The sequence below is a fragment of the Phoenix dactylifera genome, unplaced genomic scaffold (genome assembly GCF_009389715.1).
Source record: "Phoenix dactylifera cultivar Barhee BC4 unplaced genomic scaffold, palm_55x_up_171113_PBpolish2nd_filt_p 001041F, whole genome shotgun sequence".
NCBI lineage: Eukaryota > Viridiplantae > Streptophyta > Magnoliopsida > Arecales > Arecaceae > Phoenix > Phoenix dactylifera.
The window spans coordinates 63,590-70,295 of NW_024068393.1; positions in this window are offsets into that span (position 1 = coordinate 63,590).

Sequence of the window (6,706 nt, forward strand, 5' to 3'; positions counted from 1 at the left end):
CCCCCCATTCCCCCTTCTCCCTCTCGTCGCCGGCATTCTCCCGATCTCCGACCACCTCGCCAACTTCTCCCGGAACCACCTCGCCGGCTTCTCCCGAAATTTTTTTTTTCACGGTTCGTGCTCCGTTCGGCACTGGATCGCCGAACAAAAGGCTTCTGTTCGGCTGAACAGTGCCGGACAGAAGCCTTCTGTTCGGCACTGTGCAGCCGAACAGATCTGTTCGGTTGAGGGTTGCCGAACAGAAGGCTTCCGTTCGGCACTGTTCAGCCGAACAGAAGCCTTTTGTTCGGCGATCCAGTGCCGAACGGAGCACGAACCGTGAAAAAAAAAAATTTCGGGAGAAGCCGGCGAGGTGGTTCCGGGAGAAGCCGGCGAGGTGGTCGGAGATCGGGAGAATGCCGGCGATGAGAGGGAGAAGGGGGAACGGGGGAGGAGGGGTTTAAGGGGGGTTTGAGGGGTGTTTTTTTTTTTTTTCTTTTCAAAACGAAACGGAGGAGGAGGAAGGGGGGGTGTATGAGAAAATTTCAAGGGCAATATGGTAATTACACTAAAGGTTAGTTTGGGTATTTTTTTTTTGGTTTTTGGGGGGTGTCCTGAGCAATAGGGGGGGTGTATATAGAACTACCCCATAAGAGAGGGTGGAGAAAGAAAAAAAAAAAAAAAAAGAGAAGATTGGAAAAGAGTCACCTGCAAAGGTTGGATGCTAAGGTGGTGGAATTTTGGAGTTTATCATCCCTCCAACATGAAAAGTAGAGAGGTTTTGAGTGATCCTATCACTCTCTCAGACAAGCGGCCCAATGAGAGGATAGCTCAGGTGGATGGGAGAATCACGACTTCGATCACAAAATGACACGGGCGTTGAGAAGCTACACCCATGTGGCGAGGATAATTTAGTCTGACTCGGTATAGTAAGATAATTTGTGTCATTAACTTAGTTGGTTATGGTCTCAAGAGATCAAATTGGTCCCCATGAGCCATGCCCTCAACTTATGGGATGATGGCACCTCACATGGGCGTAATGAGGGCATGGACTCATGGGGACCATCATCGGATCTCCTTGCTCCAGTGCTCACCCATCTCTCATGATGCAAGCTAAACAATCTCCCTCCATCTTCTAGCTTTTCGGGTCAAAATTAAATCAATCAAACAAGTCATTCCACGGTCGTTTCTTAGCTCCCCCAACTGCACTTCCGGTTGCAATCAACAAAAGAAATTCATAAACCCAACTTGCCCTTGGCAGGTCTTTATCTCTTGGAAAAACAATTTCTCAGTCGGTGCTGTATAGGATCCGCCAATGAAAGAAAGAAAATCGTCCAAAATGTTCATTTCTTGCTGCTAATCCATGAAATCACAAATTAAAACCAAAAAGAACATGAGATCTAAAATTATTGTAAGCATAGAAATACTAAGAACGCTAGATGACCTGCTGTAACAATCTAGAACCTCATCCAAAAAGACTAGTTGGAAGGTATTTTTTGAGTTATTTAGTTCTATATAAGTATCCAAGATCTCCTCGACGAATAACCGATATGGGACTAAATACACGCCCATACAAACTCTCGGCTATCAAGCGCTGCGCAATACTCTACGATGCAAATCTTGCACCTTAGAGAATTCTAGATCATGGATATTATGAGCTAGTGATGCACTTTTAAATTAAAACCCTTGATATGGTAACTAGCAATCCAAGGAGTGATTTGGTGTGCATTAAACTTTTATGCATTTTCAAAATCTAGTTCTTTGATTGCAAAAGTTATTGAACTCTAACGTGGAATTGCCATAAATATCAAAACTAAAAGTAATTATATCATTTGATGCAATTAATAAGGAGAAAGAAGAGAGCATGTAAGTGACATCCTGTTTAAATGAAAAAGATAAAAATAGCTCATGGTTCTCTACGTCGCAAAGTTGGTGAGTGGACGAGTCCAACGATTACATATAAATAAAAGTGAAGGGTTCTAAACTTTATTGGGAAGTACACTGAGAGGTCTCTAATAACAAAAACAAGAACAAACTCATCCCCTCCCTGGCCTGGTACGGCCAGCTGAGTTATGGGGAGGGGTGCATGGCAGGCGCTCCATGCGTGTCTCCGCTCTGACTCTGAATTAGCGGCCGAGAAGGCCCGTGTTCTTTTTTTTTTTTTTGTTTTGTTTTGTAATGAGATGGTCCCTTCGGCCGAGTTCTTAGCATAACCACATATATTCGGAAACGATGCCATAAAGTGAACAAAAGGTGCAAGGTGAGATGGTCCCCTTCGTGCGTCTAATCCTTAGATTCCAAAGAGAAGGTATATATTAATGAAAAGCTTTGATACCTAACTATGTTTCTCTCGAATCCTGGACCTCCCTACTCTTGCTTTTTCCTTGGGAAAAGGGTGATCTATCAGTGTTTCTTCATTATATTAACCCATTGCTCTGCGTAAGCCCTGATGCTTTCCTCAAGAATCCCATGGACGTGTCATGCACTCCATATTTGGCACTGGCTCCATGGAAGGAAGAGCTTGGATTTGGCTTTTGCGTTGGCTTTCGGCCAAGTCCGGATCTCCCTAGATTATAGCAGGCGACCGTGGCATGAGAATATGGGCAAGCAGGCGCGCGCGCACTTGTTTTTTTTTTTTTGTTTTGAACCCCCACACCATGGCGAGTAAATGACCCCAAATTGGTCCACTTGCATAGTTAAGTGAAAAAACAAGTTGTGGTGCTGATTCGTTGGCTTTTCATCTTAATCTTATAGTAGAATGAAGAAAAATATGATGTTGACACTGGAATTTAATTCATTCATGCAAGATGATCTTACTTAGCACTTTCTATTTCTTTTTTCTTCCTTTTAACCTTGTTGTACTTTTCTTGATTAAGGAGTTGATTTAAAACATATGCATTGTATGAAAATGCCACGACTCCATCAATTTGCACTTGTCTTGATTTTTTTTTGTTTTTTCCGGTTAACTCTAATTGTTATAAATTGATAAAACCTTGCCCCATCTGTGTATTTATTGACAAAGACTGAACAAATAAAACCCTTAAAAAGTAATTTTTAGGGGGGGGGGGGGGATTCAATAATGACATAATACGACTTTTCTTTCTCATGACAAATTTAAAATGTTCAATAATATAAATGTAATTATGTTAACTAACCAATTGATCCGAAAAGCTTACGCTTAGAAGGATAGAGTTGACAGTATATATCAAACTTAAACACCCTCCCTCACATGCCGCTTGGACTATATATATGAAGGGATAATTGAATCAAGATAAATCATAATTACGATATTAGGTAACTAGGGATAATCAAATAAGTAGCCGATCTAGAGACCTCCAAAAAATTGGAGCTTATAGAGAAAGGGTTAATAATATATATCAAGTTTAAAAACCTACCTATGTCAAAATTTTCTAATATTGTTATGAGACTTCTACTATCAATTTTTATGCTTTTTAATACTTTTCCGATTAATAGTGTTACATATTTACATATGTACTGCATTTTTTTAAAGCTTTATAGCAACTCGAATGGATACAGTCTTATTCAGCAAAATATCGCTTGCAAACTAAAATATGCTCTCTCTCTCTCTCTCTCTCTCTCTCTCTCTCTCTCTCTCTCTCTCTATATATATATATATATATATATATATATATATATATATATATATAGCAATCCTATGTCCCTAATTGTGGAAGATTGACCTTGTTTTTGAAGGAGATGGACATCATATATCCTTCATATGAGGCAACAGGTGAAACTATCCCTGCTCCTTTCAGACATATTGGCTTTCTACTAGCACAGAAGGATTTTTCCTATTAAAAATATATTTTTATGTCAATGATGTTTTCAAATTTGAAACTAGTATCTATAGATTTTCTAATTCCGTTTTTATAATTTTTATCATGAATTTAAGGTCATTTTCCGCTAGCTAGTTTCTATGTGCTGCCTCTCATGATTCCCACATGTTATCCATCATGATTAATATAACCAAAGCCTATCTCCTAAAAGTGGAATGTTTTTTATTACCAATACATCAGTTTTATACTTACAGACAGTCGAGACTAGTAGTAAGGTCTTAAAAACATGGTAGGGTTAGGATTCCAGGGTGCGGTGGAAGAGCATAGAGGATAAGCTTTGGGTTCAAGGGTTCAGGGGTTCAGGGTCTTGCATGAAAAGCAATAGAGAATTGGTGGTTTATAAGGCTCCGAAAGCTTAGAATAGAAATTTGTTAAATGCGAAGTAATTATTGGTGGAGCTGACCTGCCATTCATTGGTTTCTTTATTTACAAACCAGATGGTATGATTAAAATTAAGCGAATCGTATAGTTACATGTGAGGGAGCATTGGAGGGAAATACTTAGAATAAAAGATTTTAGGAATGGGAATAGACTCAGAATAAAACATTTTGGGAATGGGAAGAGTAGTCACTACTTTGTGACTTGCTGTGATATATTATATTTATAGACACATGGTTACATAAGAATACAGAGAAAAAGTTTGACCCAATTGATTTGGGAATAAATTATAAATTTGAAATTCAAATTTAAAATACAAAACAAATAGCAATTATGTTTGCATGTCCCAAAATTGAGAAAAATGGTTGCACGGTTTATGTTTGAAATTCAAGTTTAAAAGATTTTTTGCATGAATACCCTCCTAAATATCAAATTTTGCATGAATACCCTTCCAAAATTGATATTTATATGTATACCCTCGTAAAATACTTGTTTTGCTATTATACTTTTTTATCTTTATTTTTGTATATGTATCCACGCCATCTAACGTCGTTAAAAATTTAACGGTTTCAAATTAAAACGACTAAAACACTCTTAATATGTAAAAAAACATTTATAAGGCAATCGAGATGGGGGACAAAAAAGTAATTTCTAATTTTTATTTTTATTTTAATTAAAATAAATATGGTTTTTATTAACAGTGTTATAAGAACCGTTATATTAGGGGCATTTGTGCAAAAAACAGTATTTTATGAGGGTACAGAAATAAATATAAATTTTAAGAGGGTATTCACGCAAATTTGAATTTTTAAAAGAATATTCATGCAAAAAAACCAATTTAAAATGCAACAGAAATGGTAATCATGCCTTGTGATCGAGGATGGAATCTTGGGCACGAATCAAGTCTGCTATCAAAAATTATTCTGGACATTGGGATTAAGGTGAAGGATAAAGATGATAGAATCTGGTTTGGAATATCTAGGATTCGAGGGGTAATATCTCGCTTGAGATGTGTTAACCTGGTAGGGCCTTTTATCATGGAAAGCATGTGGGGTGTTTATGTATGGATATGGGCTGGTAGGAATTATATGGGGAAAAACTGGGCTACAGAAGTTAGGTATTGGGTATAATGGAGGAAAGATGGTGTCAGTAATGAATACCTGTTGAATGTCGTTGGTGAGGTAGGTATAGTTTACAAGGCAATGCTTTGATAGATGAGGTGGAGATGGGAGTCATGATTCGGTGCCAGCTGGTAGGATTAAGAGGCAGGCCTTGATTAAAATGGAGTCTGGAGGCATACACGGCAGTAGATTTGCTATAGGAGGTTTTGTAAAACAAAGCATAAGTGGCTTTATGGGTGATTATTTCTTTTCCTGGATTGCAAACTGTAAGTTTACACTTAGGTTTTCCTTTTCTTGGTTAAATCTCTGTACAAAAATGATGAAAGCTATTATGAGATTAGAAGTGTTATTGCAGTTCTGTATGCTGAAAACAATTCTTTTTGAGAAAATTTGCACTTAAAACACCTATATGATCACAAGCTTGTTTACAGCGAAACCCTCTCACCACTACGAATATAGACCTTGACGAGGATGGACCAACAACTAAATTCCTGAATGGCACTAGTCTCTATTGTGGGAATACGACCTTGTCCCCAAAAACTAAATTTTTTTGTGTTTAGTCAATGGTGTATCATAATTCTAAAACTTCCGAAAAGTTCTGAATTATCTCTGTAAGCCTTACGGTGGAATGACGAATTATTAACTAGAAATTTGGTAATGAATTTGTCATGGAAAAAAGAAAAGAAGGTATGTGTATCAATAGCCAGCGGGCTTTTCTCTAATGGAGAACCACATATTATTTGTTCTTTGACACAAAGAACTATGCGTTCTTGCTACCTGACGAAGTAGGAGCAAATTACACAGGTGAATGACAATTGCAGAAGTTATCCAGCTAAGAAAACGGTACAGTTCTCCTGTTAATGCATAGGCTAGCTAGTCCGTGACCCTTGAGGCCAGGCTTCTGGTCTGGATTTGGCTTTGTTTATAGGCTGGTAGCATGTAATTTTCATTCAAAGCAGAAAGAGAGAAAAAATTTCTCGGTGCTCGCATTGCGGATTGTCAAGACAAACAACTTCAAACCATTCCCTTGAATTTTAGGTATCAAAACAGTTATGTGAAGAAAATCGCTATTTCTGCCATGGTCTTGCATGTACTTGGCAAAACTATTGATGTTTTGGAAAAGAAACGTTCTGTCAATGTTTATGTTATGTGATTCTTTCAGAGAAAAAAATTCTATTTCAACCATGATCTGATGTGTATTTGGCAAAATTACTACTGTTTTGGAAAAACGAAAGTTTTGTCAATGTGTATGCGATGTCATTCTTTCGAAAATGTTGATATCCACACTCAGTGCGAGCATATTGCACTGTCCTTGAATCTTTGATTATATTTATGCGAGCTTCCTGATCAAGAGACTAGTCACCATGTCTA